The 17,285-nt window shown below is 43.2% G+C and overlaps 1 protein-coding gene across 1 annotated transcript in view; it reads right to left on the bottom strand.

Moving 5' to 3' along the window:
• ank2b (ankyrin 2b, neuronal) overlaps nt 1-17,285 on the bottom strand; it is an 882,930-nt gene that overhangs the window by 759,361 nt on the left and 106,284 nt on the right. The gene's annotated exons all lie outside the window — the stretch shown is intronic.

Genomic DNA, 17,285 nt, shown 5'->3' with positions numbered 1-17,285 from the left:
AAAGCCTCTAATAAAAGATAGAAAGACTTGCATTTATATAGCACTTTTCATGACCACCGACATCTCAACAGACTTTACAGCAATGAAATACTTTTGAAGAGTGGTCACTGTTGTAATGTAGCAAGCATGGCAACCAGTTTGCACACAGCAAACCCCCACAAACAGCAAAGTAATAATGCCCAAATAGTCTATTTTTGTGATGTCGATTGAGAGGTAAATATTGGCCAGGACACTGGGGATAACTCGCTGGCTCTTTTTCAAAATAATGCCACCCAAGCAGGCAGAAGGGACCTCGGTTGAACGTCTCATCCAAAAGACAGCATCTCTGCCAGTGCTGCACTCCCTCAATATGGCACTGGGGTGTCTGCCTTGATTTTTGTGCTCAAGCCCTGGGAAGGGTCTTGAAACTGGAACCTTGTGACTCAGAAGTTACCAACTGAACCACAGTTGATACTTTCAGTTGCAAATGTATTTCAGTGCAAAATAAAGACACACAATAGAGGTAACACTTTGATTCCTACTCAGGTCAGCTAATGTTTCAAATGGCTTTAGTAGCTTGGGGTAGGGAGAAGAAAAATCAGCTGGAGATTCTACTCTTGATTTTTGTCAATGACTCAGTACCTTGGTACAGATGAATGACCACTTGGGCAAGGACCAACTACTTCCAGTACACATTCACTGGATACCCACACTAGTGCACCAGAAACAGGGCAATTTCTAGCCCCATCAACTCTCAAACATCAAACATGCTGGCATAAATGTAAGATATAGTGGGATAAAATCAATTTAAACGGTGAAAAAATACTGAAGTATTTAAAAAAATGCAGACTACCTGGCATACTTTTAGAACTCAACATTCACCAGTCAAGGTACATGAGTAATTACTGAGCTTACTTCTAAAATGCTAATGTAACAAAGCTATCTATCCCTTGTTCGCCCTGCTTGCTACCCTTAATGTCACCATTAGCACATTTCTTAGCTAATATCACCATCGTCAACACCCCTTTGTCCTTTTGTCTGTGACAACTTTTGGCAATCTCCACTTATCACTGGCCCTCTCTCCAGCTCTATCTGTCCCACCCCCCCTTAAACCAGCTTATATTTCACCTCTTTTCTATTTTTCCTTAATTCTGATGAAGATCATACGGACTCGAACCGTTAACTGTATTCCTCTCCGCAGATGCTGTCAGATCTGCTGAGTTTTTCCAGGTATTTTTGTTTTTGTTCCAGATTTCCAGCATCCACAGTTTTTTGTTTTTATTAAAGCTTTACACATCTTGGTTCTTGAAGATAATGGCAGGCAGCTTCAAAAAGGTAAAAATAGTGCGTGGGTTATCACTGGAATCTCTGGGTCTCTCACAGAGAGGCACGTAGGTGGTGTGTGACAGGAATTCAGCCACTATTAAGGCAATTTTAAATTGCCAGTAAACTCAGGATGGAGAGGAGGAGGTGGTGGCATAGTGAATACTGTCTAGTAATCTAGAGACCCAGGGTAATGCTCTGGGGACCCGGGTTCAAGCCCCAACACGGCAGGTGGTGAAATTTGAATTCAATAAAAAATTTATAATTAAAGTCGAATGATAACCATGAAACCATTGTTGATTGTCGTAAAAACCCATCTGGTTCACTAATGTCCTTTAGGGAAGGAAATTTGCCATACTTACCTAGTCTGGCCTACATGTGACTCCAGACCTACAACAATATGGTTGACCCTTAAATGCCCCCTGAAATGGCCTAGCAAGCCACTCAGTTCTCAAGAGCAATTCGGAATGAGCAATAAATGCTGGCCTAGCCAGCGATGCCCCCATCCCATGAGCTAATATATTTTTAAAAAGGAGCACGTGCTGGATAGCCAGCGAGAGCACCATGTTGCCTTCTTTGGGGATGCCCGCCATATTAAGCATTTAAATCAGGCAACTAAGTGGCCAGCAGTTTGCATTCCCCAGGGTATAGGGCCCTGCAGCGGAAGAGCTGCCGGCTAACTGGAGGTGTGCAGCTCCTCATTACCTTCAACACTACCAGGGGAGCAGCGGTGGCTGCCAACAATGTACCCACCAGGGATCAAGGATCAGTGAGGGATCCAGGCCACAGGTGGGGGAGGTACAGAGGTCACGGGGAGGGAGTCGCTGGCTAGATGGGGTGCAGGGGGTTCAGAAGAAATGGAAGGGGTGGCTCTGAGCAACCCCATCTCTCCCGCACCCCTACTTCCTCCCACTTCCCAATGCTGAGTCCCTCAATCAGCCATTGAGTTCCTGACAATGAGGGATCCCACCTGACAGCCCACAAGCAAACAGCAGGGTATGCTTTTTTGGGCTTCCCATGCAGCAAATGCCCCACCCACCACTGGGTGAACATGTGCAGTGGTGGGATGAGGCCCCTAAGTGGTCATTAATTGCTCGCGTCAGGGCGGGTCATCCACGAGCCTTCGTACTTTTGATTTAATCGGTGCAGAGGCGGGAAAGCAGTGGAATCCCCACCTGGCACCTGCCTGCACAATTAAATGCCCTGTTCCCTCCAAACTCATCCCAGAAAGGGCATTAAATTCCACCTAAAGTAACTGAGCATTATACAGGTTTAAAAATTCCTGTCCAAATGTAAAAAAAATGCAATTCAGAATATTTTTTCCCAAAAGGTTGCAGATGGTTTTGTGCTTAGAAAATAAGAAATGCCTCCACAAACAACCCAATAATAATAAACTTAGAAGCGGGGGAAAAAAAACACACAAACAATCCATTTGCTGCTTGTGAGGACTGAATTTTATGTACCTCAGCGATGCGCAGAAGTCCATCCCAGAAGCCAGTGGCTCGCTCGCTGACACCCGCCCCCACCTTGGAAAGATGTTCAATAATATGTGAGCGGTCTGATTAACGTGCAGCCAGCGGGGAGTCGGCCATCAGCTTCTGGGTATGGGGGGCTGCACGCCCAATGAAAGCAAAACATCCAGGCACAGAAGTGGCAGCTGTCACCCAGAAAGAGGTCACAGCCGTTCCTTTAAAATGGACCCCTGGCATGGGACTGTGTCATACGCACCAGGCAACATTGTATGGGTGAATCTGAACGTTCTGTTGATGAATCTCATTTTATGTGAACCACTGCAACAGGTAAGTGAATAATTTTAAATATGCCCGATTGTTCTTACAGATGGGAAGCATCCAGAACCTTTGCCATGGAAGAAATAGCATTGGAATGTGGCTGATCCATCACCCTGATGAATGTCAAGTGTTTAGGGAGACACTGAACATCAGGCTGTTAACTATGTCTCTCCACAGATGACCGAGAGAATGGAGCCAGGAAATGGGGAGGGCTAAGGATAACTCCAAGGTTTGAAGATGACCCCCCTGCAAGCCCTCCTCCAGACTAAGTGACAGGCAGGAGGTCCTAATGGCTGCTGATGGGAAGAGAGGACCTCCCAGCCTGACAAAATCAGCCTGGATAGAGGTCACAGCAGAGGTGAAAAGCCTTGGGGTTGTCCAGAAAACCTGGATTTCAGTGCCACTAACGACTCAATGATCTGAAATCTGCAAGGGTGAATGTGTCACCATTCTTGAGTGGACATACATGGAAGGTTGTGATTGTCTTGTGTGTTGCCCAAAAGTGTTAGGCAGCATGATGGACACATGACATTCTGCATGGCACCAGGTGCTATGAGGGAGGTTTAAATGCCAGAGATTAGTTGGCACAAAACATCATGATAAGTATGCTGCTAATAGAGTTTGCATTGGTCATATTTGAATAGGAATGATTGTTTAGGAGAATAATCTTCATTTCAAAGTCACTCTTCAATTGCAGAAGAGGATGCACAATTCCAGGAAAAGAAGCAGAACCAGAGGTGGTGCACAAACCCTGACCACTCTAACTACCATAAAGGAGAAGGTCTGCAGTTGACTGCTAATGAGTGGAGGTGGGTCATTGGTCAAGGTGAGATAGGAAGAAGGCTCTGGGTCATGAGATTGCAAAGGAACATCTTTATAATTGAAACAAACATGTGTTAAGAGGGCTGGGGAGGGAAGGGTGCATGACGGTTGGTATGCTGTTAGGAATGAGGCATTAACGGATTGCGACTTTAACGGCTCTCATGCATCAGGAGGGACATGTGATTGTATGTTGAAAGCTGTAGGGATGCAAACACTGAATAACATCATATAATGATTTCAGTGCTTAAAATGAGGATGTTTTCTCAGCGCACTCACTTCAAAAAGATTGAAGATGGCCCTAACTATCTTGTTTGGTTGACTCCTTCCTCTCTATAATTCTAGTGGTCATGCCCTATATGAGAAAGCACACCTAGTCTCCTGGTGGGGTTCGATTTGGTGAAACCAATTCTCAATCTATTTAGATAATTTACAAATCATTTTATGATTAACATCCCCTAAAATGCTTAATAAGGAACTCTTGAAAATCCAGGTAAACTACATTACTTGATTAACCTCATTCACTGTCTTGGCTACCTTTTCTAAGGACCTGGTAACTTTGTAAGACATGACTTAATTGCTTCTAAAACTAACCTCATGGTTGCAGTGATAACTGTGCCTTTAGATGTTCACTTAAAGCATCCTATAGAATGCTCTCAAGCCTTTTCTCGACAATTGATTTCAGGCTAAATCATCAAGAAGTTGCAAGGATTGCCCCTTATTTCGATACTAAAGCTGCATTTACTATCATGCAATCCTGAGATACTGCGGATCTTGGAAAAAATGTCCAAGCATCAGCTCATTTTGGTTTTGTAATGAATAAAAATCAAAATACAGCTCCCCCCTCAATTGACTACTGGATAAAGGTGCAACATTACGCTTTACAGACCAGAAGATTCCAAGATTCCAATTCCTGGTCTGTGCCACGTCAGTAGTTGAGGCATTACCCTCAGCTCTCCGTGGGGAAAATAAAAATCAGCCAGAGTCTTGCTCCTGATTGCTATCCAGTGACTCCTGCTGGAAAAAGCACATTAGCTAAGAGTATGGTTTGCATAAAGTCATAACATCCTACACACAGAATACCTTGTCTATGCACATTGTTAAGACTCTTGCAAAGGAATAGTCACTTGAGGAGAAAGAAGAATGATTCAGTGAACTGGACCTTTTGCCTCCAGCACCTGAGCTTTCCACCTCCAAATCCAGGATTTAAATTCAAACCAAGTTTTTTCTGGTTTCTGAGTGGGCATTGGTTGTGCAGCACTAAACATCTCCCAATGCACTCAGAAGGCTATGGGATGGACCTTTAAAAAGTGGAGAAATGTTGCTGCAGTGGAGAAGATAGGTGCACTTGCTGTTAGGATCATTATCAGAACATTATAAAAAGATCTTTACTCAGCATTTAATACCAACTTTGTGTGACATGGAAGTGTTTGATGTTGATCCTGCCAAATTAAAATGGTATATATTCCTTTCATTTACCTTGGCCTTACTTGTACATTTTTTTAAAAATGTCAAAAATTTATAAACTCTTTTTCCAAAGAAGAATATTTACAGAAGCCTTTTTTGGTCCGAACATTGATCCCAGCTCTCACATTGACTGGTGTTAAAAACACATCAGAAGAATAAACACTTAGCTTGTATACCAGATGGTACTGCTCTAAAAATTTTTAACTGAATCTGTTAATAGTTTATTTACCACAGCAATTACTCCAAAACCTGTCCACCATCTACAAGACACATGTCGGTTGTATGACGGAATACTCTCCAATTGCCTGGATGAATGGAGCTCCAACAAGACTCAAGAAGCTCAACACCATCCAGGACAAAGCAGATCACTTGATTGGCACTCCATCTGCCTCCGACCCACAGTAGCAGCATTGTGTACCACCTTCAAGATGCACTGCAGCAATTCACCAAGCCTCCTTAGACAGCACTTTCCAAACCCATGACCTCTACTACCTAGAAGGTAGAGCAAGAGATACATGGGAACATCAACTGCAAGTTCCCCTCCAAGCCGCACATCATCCTGACATGGAACTATGTCACTATTCCTTCATTGTCACTGGGTCAAAATCCTGGAACTCCCTCCCTTACAGCACTGTAGGTGTCCCTACACCACATGGACTGCAGCGGTTCAAAAAGGCAGCTCACCACCACCTTGAGGGCAATTAGGAATGGGCAATAAATGCTGGCCTAGCAGTAGTGTTCATATCCCTTGAAAGGATTTTTTTTTTAATTGCCCTATTGAGCGTAAAATTCCCCAAACAGTTCAGGGAAAAAGAATAGCTATCTGGGCAAACTCCCAGGGTGCCAATTGTGTCTGAAGAACTGTACACTGGCAAGAGTCAACTTTTGCCAGAGAAGCAAAGTGCTGTATTAATTCTATAAAATAGGGGGTGAATTTCCACAGGGTGTTACCCACTTGTTCACTTCAGTGGAAGGGCTGCAGAACCCCTGAGAAAACACTTGGGTTTTGCAACTATTTTGTTTAAATTACAATGGACACACTGAAGAGCCCCCAGAGTAATTTGTCTCCTTAGTATTGAAGAAAAGAAAGGACTTGCATTTAAATGGTGTTTTTTACAACCACTGGATGTCTCAAAGTGCTTTACAGCCAATGAAGTACTTGTTGAAGTGTAGTCATTAGGTTAATGTAGGAAACCTGGCAGCTAATTTGCACTCAACAACTCCCACAAACAGCAATGTGATAACGACCTGTCTGTTTTTGTGAAGTCTGTCAAGGGATAAATATTGGCCCGGAAACTGAGAATAACTCTGCTGATAAAAACAAAAAAACTGCGGATGCTGGAAATCCAAAACAAAAACAAAAACAGAATTACCTGGAAAAACTCAGCAGGTCTGGCAGTATCGGTGGAGAAGAAAAGAGTTGACGTTTCGAGTCCTCATGACCCTTCGACAGAACTTGAGTTCGAGTCCAAGAAAGAGTTGAAATATAAGCTGGTTTAAGGTGTGTGTGTGAGGGGTGGAGAGAGAGAGAGAGAGGTGGAGTGGGGGTGTGGTTGTAGGGACAAACAATCAGTGATAGAAGCAGATCATCAAAAGATGTCAACAACAATAGTACAAAAGAACACATAGGTGTTAAAGTTAAAGTTGGTGATATTATCTAAACGAATGTGATAATTAAGAATGGATGGTAGGGCACTCAAGGTATAGCTCTAGTGGGGGTGGGGAGAGCATAAAAGATGTATAAAAAAAATTATTTTTTTTTCTTTTTTTCCTATAATGGAAATAGGTGGGAAAAGGAAAATCTATATAATTTATTGGAAAAAAAAGAAAAGGAAGGGGGAAACAGAAAGGGGGTGGGGATGGGGGAGGGAGCTCACGACCTAAAGTTGTTGAATTCAATATTCAGTCCGGATGGCTGTAAAGTGCCTAGTCGGAAGATGAGGTGTTGTTCCTCCAGTTTGCGTTGGGCTTCACTGGAACAATGCAGCAAGCCAAGGACAGACATGTGGGCAAGAGAGCAGGGTGGAGTGTTAAAATGGCAAGCGACAGGGAGGTTTGGATCATTCTTGCGGACAGACCGCAGGTGTTAATAACTCTGCTGCATTTCTTCAAAATAGTGCCACGGGAATCTTTTGCATCTACCCAAGCAGGAAAATGGGGTCTTGGTTTAACAGCTCATCCAAAATACAGCACTTCTAATAGTGCTCCGTTAGTACTGCACTGGAGTGCCAAGCTTGATTTTTGAGCTCAAGCCCTGGAATGGGTCTTAAGCCCAAAACCTTGTAATTCAGAGGTGACCTTGCTACCAACTGAGCCACAGTTGGCAAACAAGAGCCAACTAGGGCATTGTTAGCAGGTGTCAAAACTATTGTAGATTGCATTGGCCTTGACTATCACAACGCACATTACTGTACTTGAGTGGAGCCGAGGGCTGCATAGCTGGAAAATGGAAGACTTTTCTTTCATCTACGCATAAATGCCAACCAGCCAGGAAGTCATCATTTTGATAAAAGCAAAATCAGTGGACGCTGGAAATCTGAAATAAAAACAGGAAATACTGGGGGGGAAAACTCAGCAGATCTGGCAGTATTTGTGGAAAAAGAAACAGAATTAACATTTCGAATCTGTATGATCCTTCTTCAGAGCTCATCACACTAAAACTAGGCAGCTCAGTCATAATTGTGAGATCAGTTTGCACTTCCAAAGAAAATCAGTGCTCCTGTTGACACCACTCCTCAGCGTCACTCCTGGCTCCTGTTGATTATTACAGCTGCTACTGTTCCAAAGGAGGCACACTGCTGTGAGTGGGAATTCTTACAATAGTTTTGCAAGATCAGGAATTCTCACCAACAGCAGAGTTCCACTCTCTGGAGTAGCAGCAACATCAAATAACAGGAGAATAGTGATGAATTTAATAATGAAAATGAAAAGAGGATGGGCTCTATAAAAAGATGGGTGAGTCTCCCCACCAGTTTATCACCCAAGCAGAGAAGGTAAAGATGGCACCAGTGGGTGTCGGCAGTCCTTCAGCATCACAACTGAGCCTAGTCCTGTTGTCACCTGATGCAGCTTCCAGAAAAGTTACTGGCGAGCAGGTTGAAACTCGGTGTGATTCACTCCCTCACTAGTACAAGGCTAAGGCCCGTTGTGCCCAACTGTAGCCCTCGCAGAATTTAGCCAACAGCTCTGGCCAGGAATTATTCCTACAGGTTGCTATGTGACTTAATGTTGCATTGGGTGGTGCCTTTCTCCATTAAGTGATGGGGTGGTGGGGGGAGGGGGGGTGCAGGTGTTGGTGGTGGTTGGAGATTAAAATGAAGATATGCTTAATCACAGATACATTTTCCTCAAAACTAGAAGACGATTAACAGCTAGTTCCTAGATGCAAAATGCTATACAACAACTAACACTGTGCATTAGAAAATGCCACTTCTTTATTTGCTAGGCTTTAACTCAGATCTTTTGTCTGACCTCTCTTCAGCCTCCCTTTGATTGAATAAAATGCTCTGAATTGAATCACTGGGACACCAGCATTAGAATAAATGCATCCTTTGTACTGTTTGCCTGGAAGGGAGCAAGAGTTCAAATGACAAACACAATACAGTGTGGAATGCTTCAAGAAACGATACAGGATGGTTCATACAGTCTGCTCTGTCACTTAATCACTGCACTGCACAAGTCAAAGAAATCTCCTTTACACCCATGGGATCAGACTATGAAAAGTTGTTGTAAAAATGATTTTACTTTTAATTTTATATCCTAACCAGCATAGTTACATCTAAAAGCCTAAAATGAAAACGACTGGTTCAATAAGCAAGATCCTTTCACCTCTGGTGCCAGGGTTCAAAACTAACAAAGAGTAATGGGATAAAAGTCTGTCTCACCACTTTAAGACATCTCCAAAATTAATTTACAGCAGCCACAACATCATTTCCATTGAGTATGAATTTGCAGCACAAAACCACTCATAGTTCTATATAAATTGTCAATAATCTGACAATATTACTCAGAGAGGCCAGAAGGGGAGTTTGCTGTGGGAAATGGAAAAACTTACTGATACTTTTCTGAAGTTGAGTTAGGGGGCATTACTTAGCCCAATGTGGGGAAAACTCAACAGTAGCGCTTTTGCTTTATGTCAGGAGGTTGTGGATCAAGTCCCACTTCAGAGATTTGAGGCACATAATCCAGCCCAAGACTTCAGTGCAGTACTGTCAAAGGTGCTGCCTTTCAGATATGTTAAACCACAGCCTCTCACACAAAGAACCCACTAATCATCTCCATAGTGCAGCCTGTTCAACATTACATCAAACACACCAACCCCCATTTAGCATAAAGAATTCCAACTAAAATGACAGAATGAACAAAAGATTCTACAAGAAGCATGGTAAAACAAAAAAATAAAAACAGTTTTAATAGTAACACGTCACTGAAGTGTCTGTGGTACTTATGATTCAGGCTATATAATTGGCTTGTGATTTCATTCCTCAGGAATTAATAGGCCAGATTTACTTTTTGCCTCAGGCTACTGCCAATGTTTCTTTCAAAAATCCCATACAAATCTAAAAAATTCTAACCGAGGAAGGAGGTTTTTTTTAAAATTGTGTCTCAGCATAGTTTCCTTGTAATTTTTAATCAACTTGCAATGCATTTTTAATCCAGATCCCCAATTTGGAAGCTGTATTTCCTTCAGTTTAAGGCCAAGACTGTAATAGAATATTTTGGTTGCCCTTTCTGTTTTAACAAATAAAGAAATTGCTTACAATACATGCCAACTGCAGCAGAATTAACTACAAACTAGACCCAGAACAGATGAGAATCATGTGCATCCCAAGTTAGAATCTCAGAAACCACTTAACGTAAATGATGGCAACTGTTTTGGTGCTTTACACAGTGGTATCTATCACACTACAACTAGGCAGCTCAGTAATGGTGCTCTTTTAAAATAAGCAGATACAAGAAGAGAAGTTTGTTCATATCTGTCACTATTGTTTTTCCTTGTTACTTAATCGAGCTAGATAGTTTTAGGATGGCTGAAAGTGATCCAAATATGCCACTGTTCAATCAAGATCAACTAACTTTATTATGTTTTTAAAACTAACAAAGTTCACCTCAGGATCTTCATTTCATTTTCTACATTCTGTGATGATGTGTTATGTATGTTAAGCTGTGGACAAATTACAGGCTATAATTTTCAGAATGCACGTAAGATATCTAAGCAGCCAGAGAACACAGACAGAACTATTAAATAAGCTTCTGTTGAAATGGATAGGATCAATTCTTTTATGAATTTTTTGTTTACCTTCACCAATAAATGTTCAAAATTGAAAAGCTGTCTTAGGAATGTGAGGAATGGATGTTTTAAAAATATTTTGGGGAATATCGTGTTATGCTGTGGAAAATGGTGTGTGTATGTGTATGTGTGTGTGTGTGCACGTGTGTGTGGGTGTGATTAAATTAAGATGGGCAGAGATTAACAGGAGCCAGGTTGTCTGGGGAGGTTGAAACATGAAAAGGATAGAGATGTTAGACTTGAGGTACAAGTAAATAGGTTAGATCTAACATTTGCATTTTTAGATAAATTGAGAGTTTGAGTATCAAAGGGGAGTCAGAATACAAAATAGGGTATGGCCCGTCAGCCAAGTTTCCCTCTGAGATTTGGTTTGTGCAGCAATTAACGCCAGCTGTGGTCATAACACAATATCTTTTTAAATAGCATTTTCATGTTACATTCTTATATATGCATTATGGTCCTGAAAGAGAAGAGGGGCATCTGTCCTGCTGTTTTTTGTAACTGCAGGCTGTGACATCACGAGCGATTTTTATTAAACTCATAAGTGAGAAACCCATGGAACTGGGGGAATGTCAGTTTTACAATGTCCCAATATCACACACTAATGGCTTCAATGGAAAGTAATATCAAGCAGAGTGCAAATTCAACATTGCACCCAATCTCATTTGTTTCCCAATGAGCTGGATAGGTCAAAATTGATTCTTTCACATCTATGTCATACTCTTGAAAGCATAGGGTGGTGAGAGATCTTTAACATTCAATCAGTACATTTGGAGAAAGCTAACAAAAGTTTCCTTAAGTGCAACTTGAAATATGATGGACAGAATTTTAACAATCAAAGGGAGACAGGCTCAGGTAGTAGAGGGTTAAACCCCCACAAAGTGGCAGTGTTGGGAACCAAATATGATTCCACACCCTCCCAGATTTGACGGCGAGCAGGGAACCCCTGCGCAGTTGTTGGGGAAGTCATTAAAATATGCAAACACGTAATTAACTATGAATTTAATCTCACATTCTGTCTGTAACAGTTAGCGCACAGGTCCGAACTCTTTCCATCTTTCCAGGGTCAATGCGGCAAGTGCACAGTAGGGTATGCTTCTTCAGTGAAACAGACAGGCTGAGAAGCCTTCAAAGGGTGATACTGAAGAGCTGCAGGTGAAAGGCTGCTGCTAAAAGACTTCTTGTGAGAGTATGCTCTTATTGCTTGACAGGCGATGTCAAACTTCTTGGATGTCAATTGTCTTGTACTTCACTAACCTTGATCTGTATTTCCCCGCTGTCAGCCCTCACTGTGGTATGGGAGCAGCTCTGCTCTTATGCAGCTCTGGTGAAAAAAACATGAGGAGCAGCAGTATCAAGACCAAAAGCACCCGCAGCAGCATCAGCTGCCTTCCCCTCAGACACATACTGCTCCACAGGATAGAAGGCTGAGCACAGCGTTCCAGCTCAAAGGAGGCGAGCTGCCCCAAATTAGGGTCTACAGGTAGAGGGTCAGCTCCCTTGCCATGTTTAAGTGCCAATACCTCAGAGGGTTCAGGCTTTCATGGCAAGTTGTTGCTGATATCTGCACTCGATCTGACTGGACGGAGGTGGCCATGGAGGTCAGCAGCAACGGACACAGCATAATGGCTGCCAATTATTGTGCAGAGTACGCATCCCTCACAGAGTTTGGATGCGTGTTGAATTTAAGGTACCACTGAATAAACATAACAATGTCACACCACATTTCAGGAAGAACAGATCCACAATGCCCAGGAGAGCATAAGGACTGGGGGTGGAGGTGGAGTGCCTAATCTGACAATCCTCATGTCGCTGGAGGAGGAGATTCTGCTGTTGTCCTCCACCATCCACCCCCACCACCCAATGATACAGATGCATTGGGGCCACAAGCAATGACAGTGGTGCATAACGTGCCTTGGACTTCAGAGGTACTCTCAAGGCTCGAGCATTATTGAGCCTTCCTTGCACACTAATACACAGAAGGAGGACTCACCCTTGCAGATTTCAAAAGGTCAATTAGCCTGTTGCGTTGCCTCCAGTTTCGAGACATCACACCATTGCTGCTGACCTCCATGGCCACCTCCGTCCAGTCAGATCGAGTGATTTGAGGATGGTCTTATCAATGTTGAGCTTTATATATCCTATAATACATTAGCCCTGAGGGACCAAAACAAGCCTTCGAGGAGAAAGAGGAAGCCTCGGAGGGTGCAGCATCATATCCTCTCCCTGTACCAAGCACCAGCATATCCTCTCCCTGCACCAAGCACCCTCCCCCTAGCACCAGCACAGATACAGGCGCCTCGGCATGGATTAGCAAATTGGGACGAGGGCAAGCATAATCTGGTGAAGGCACTTCACATTTGCTTGTGTAGCTGCCAGAAAGCATGGTGGAGCAGGCCTTGGGCAGTAGGAGGAGAAATGTTTGAGATGATCCAGAGACTGAGTCTAAGTCGGATGATAAGCTCTGAAGTCTTTCTTGAGGCGGCAGATGCCAGGATGTCCAGCACGACGTGCATGGAGATTTGGTGGATATACCAGAGGGGTTGCGTGCTCTGACCCAGACTGTGGAGATGTCCATCTAGGCTATGTGCACCACTCTTTGGAGCACCAAGCTTCCTCCATGGACAGACTAGCGACTGTCCTGGAGGGGCAAACCAAGCGCATCGCAGACGCAATGCTCTGACCTGCATACCATCGCCCTGACTCTGAGCTCAGGGGCTCAGACCCAGGGCGACCAGGGGACTGGGAGCCTGGACATGGAGTCAGTTCCTGGGATCTGAGAGAGGCAGGGAGAACCAATCAGTCCTCATGGCAGAGGATGAGCAGCAGTTGCCATCAACTGGGAGCATCTCTCAAGACTCCCCTCCATCGCTGGCACAGTCCTCCTCCATTGCCGCAATGACAGAAGCTCCTCCTGTGACTCAACAGGAGTCTTCTAACATGGCAGGGCATTCAAGGCCTCAGCTGCACAGAGGACACCCGCCAAAAGCATCTAGGGCAAAGGGACAAGCAGATCAGCAGCCTCTCTCCAGTGCAGCAGCAAGCAAAAGGGGAGCAATACACTGGAGCACACAGAAAAGAATTAAGACGACGCCACACTAGTGGGTCACATGGTTGTGTACTGTAGGTATTATCATGAGATGGGCCATTGCCAATTATGTAAATAAATCTTCAATGTATTATCCCCATGCAGAAGCTCAGTTTATCTATAAGCACTTTGGGAAATGTATGGAAAAAAGATTCATGAACTGTCAGTAGTGAACGTTGGTCAAGATGCAACAATGCCTAAGGAATCGAGATGATAAGTGTACTGACAGGACTTTCTCAGGTGAACTCACAGTCTAAATGGAATGACATTGAGACACAGGCAGTACACGTATCTCAGAGGCCAGGAGTGCTTGGCCTACTGGAGCCTCTGTCTTATTAAGGCCTCCCGTGTGTCAAGGCCATCCACGCACTCCCATGCATGCCTTGCAAATCTCCATCAAGGTATTTCCTCGCCTCATCAGAGGAATGCCTGCTATCTTGCAGCTCCTCTTCCTCCAGGGCATCCCTTCTGAATGGTGAGGTTATGCAGAGCCCAACACACAATGACTATCAGTGAAGCTCTGGATGCCACATACCTGGATAGATCAGAAGGAGCACTGCAGTATCGGAACCTCATCTTTAGCAGCCCAAATGTCTGCTCAATGATGGCCCTGGTGGTACTCTGGCTGTCATTATAACTCCTCTCTGCGTCGTTCCAGGATCCCGCACAGGCGTCATGAGCCATCTCTTAAAAGGGTAACCCTGGTCACCCCGAAGCTGACCATTCAGAGCATCAGGTCCAGTAAGCATGTCTGGCATCTGGAAGTTCCGGAGAATGGAAGACTCATTGCTACTGCCCAGATACCTAGTGCATACCTGCATAATTCTTCGATTGTGGTCACACACCAACTGGACACTTGAAGAGTGTTAGGCCTTCCTGTTAATGAATGTTTGGGGCTGGCCTCTATGGTGACTTAAGAGCAGTCTATTGCTCCCTGAACTCTGGGGAAACCTGCAATTGCCACAAAGCCTCTAGCTCATTCAAGTTGACTGTGGTGGTCCATTGTGTAAAGACCTAAATGTAATGATATGCAGCAGGCTGTATCATACCACTGAGGTCTCCACAGGCAGCCTGAAAGGATCCAGTGGCAAAAAAAAAAAATCAGCACAACAGTTTCCTTTACAGCTACTGGCATTGAGTGACCATCCACACAGTTGGAAGCAATCTGCCCTGCCAACAGCTGAGAGAGAGAGAGAGAGAGAGAGAGAGGGAGAGAGAGAGGGAGAGGTCACTGTGGCTCTGGAGGACCTGAGTCTCTTCCAGCACTGTCTCTCTGACATTTGGAGGTCACTCATTCTCTGCCTATATACTCGATTGGCAGTATTAAATCCTTGCTCTGTGCCTCCGTTGTTGCAGCATTACACCTCACAGCAACTTGCTCTGGTGCAGGTCTGCCACCCTCATGCACCACCAGCACATCCTGCCCCTGACAATCTGGCCTTCTTCCTCTCCATTTACTCCTCCTCCTTACTGAAGGATGTGTCTCCCACGGAGACCACTATACCCACGCTTTTACAACCAAACAGATTAGGTACAATTGAGGGTTTAAATGCACCTTTCAGAGACAAAATGAAGCCTCACAACAGCCAAGGTATTCCCCTGGAAACACAACTTCCAATAGCAAATGATAGCAGTAACCGCAGCAGCCTGAACTGCTGAAGTCAAACTAAGGACCCAGCTGGTGATTCTTAACCCATTCTTTCAATCTTTCACTAAACAGATCCCCACCTGGCATCATTCACATTCTCTAAGCATTTTATTGCTCCCAGCACGTATTATTCCAGTCAATTGCCACATTAAGAAGCTTAACAAAGTAACTAAATTCAATTTGAACAAGGTGAGCAGTCTTCCGACTTCTAGGTCCACCCGCCTACAGTATTATCACATTCCAGCATAATGATATGGGGAAACGTGATGTGACATCATCACAACTAATAATACATCAGTGCGGGCACGATTCAGGCCCGTTTTTGCTGCGTATTATTCAGCCCAATGTACAGAGCAATCTCAAGAAAAAGCAAAAATATTTGTTTAAATTGTTGAAGTCCCCAAGCTATTGCAAATACCTTAAATGTCACAGGATTGTCTGTAACCCTTGACTCATTTTATGAACCACATTTAAAAAGCCTAAAAAGGTATTAAACCCTGACCTTACCTAATGTCTGTTTCGTACAACTTTGTAGGTTCACCCTAGTAATAGAAAATCACATCAATTATGTGACAATCCTCCTGTCCTTATAAAATAACATATGCTATTTATCATAACATCACCATGAGAGATCTATTAATAATTTTAACAAGACAAAAGCTCTTAGTGCTGGAGCCATTGTTCATTAACAACCAAGTTTTATCATGATTTTGTAAGTTCTTCTACATTTTTGTAAATAACATGGCTGCAGTGGCTTGATTTATCTGCTTTATTTATTTGATTTACTTTGCCTTTCTCCCTCAATAAAACTCATGGGAGTGTTTTCTCCTATGATTAAGGTGCTAAGCAAATGCAAATTGCTATTGTGATTCAGAGCTCATGAGGGTGATCATCAACTTCACCGTCTGGGCTATAAACTGGCAGTTCAGTTCACTTGCTCATTGTAGAACTTGCTGGAGGAAACTCTGGGTCACAATTTTTGAAAAAATAGACAAGAGTTGGTCATACTTCTAACAATTTCTAAATATGTCTATGGTATTGAAAATTCTGCTTGTTCAATGCGGATTTAACTTGTATATAAAAATAAATAACATTTCAATTTATTTAAATTGCATATTTTTTTTTTAAATCATGTTGCATGCATGGCATAGTGGATACCGGTAATAGGTTTTGAAAGATGTGTTTAATGGTTGCAGAAGATGTTGTAAACTAAACTGCATAGATTAAGTGCTTTAAAGCTATCATCAAACTTCTCTCATATACTGACTTATAATTACTTCCACATCCCAGCTACTGTTAATATTACATATAGTTTTGTGTAGAGTTTTCTTCCTCTTTTGTTAGTAGCCACATGATGCAGACAGAATCACACAATTGTTATGGTGTAAAAGGCTGCCATTTGGCCTATCACGTCTGCACTAGTTCTCTGAGCATTTTAACTTAGTGCCAATATCCTGCCTTTTCCCCGTAACCCTGCACATTTAAGTAGAAACAATAATCATCCAATGCCCTCTTAAATGCCTCAATTGAACCAGCCTCTATCACACTTCCAGGCAGTGCATTCCAAACCTTAACCACTCGCTGTGTGAAAAAGTTTTTCTCACCTCGCATTTGCTTCTTTTGCAAAACACTTTAAAACTGTGCCTTCTGGTTCACAATCCATTTACGAGAAGGAACAGTTTCTCCATATCTACTCTGTCCAGACCCCTCATGATTTTGAAAACTTCTATCAAGTCTCCTCTTAGCCTTCTCCTCTCCAAGGAAAACATTCCCAACTTCTCCAATCTTTCCTTGTAACTGAAGTTTCCCATCCCTGGTACCATTCTTGTAAACCTCTTCTGCACTCTCTCCAATGCATTCACATCCTTCCTATAGTGTAGT

Source organism: Carcharodon carcharias, chromosome 1 (genome assembly GCF_017639515.1).
Source record: "Carcharodon carcharias isolate sCarCar2 chromosome 1, sCarCar2.pri, whole genome shotgun sequence".
Taxonomy (NCBI): Eukaryota; Metazoa; Chordata; class Chondrichthyes; order Lamniformes; family Lamnidae; genus Carcharodon; species Carcharodon carcharias.
The sequence above is the reverse complement of the archived record's forward strand: the minus strand, read 5'-3'. Positions and strand labels throughout refer to the sequence as shown.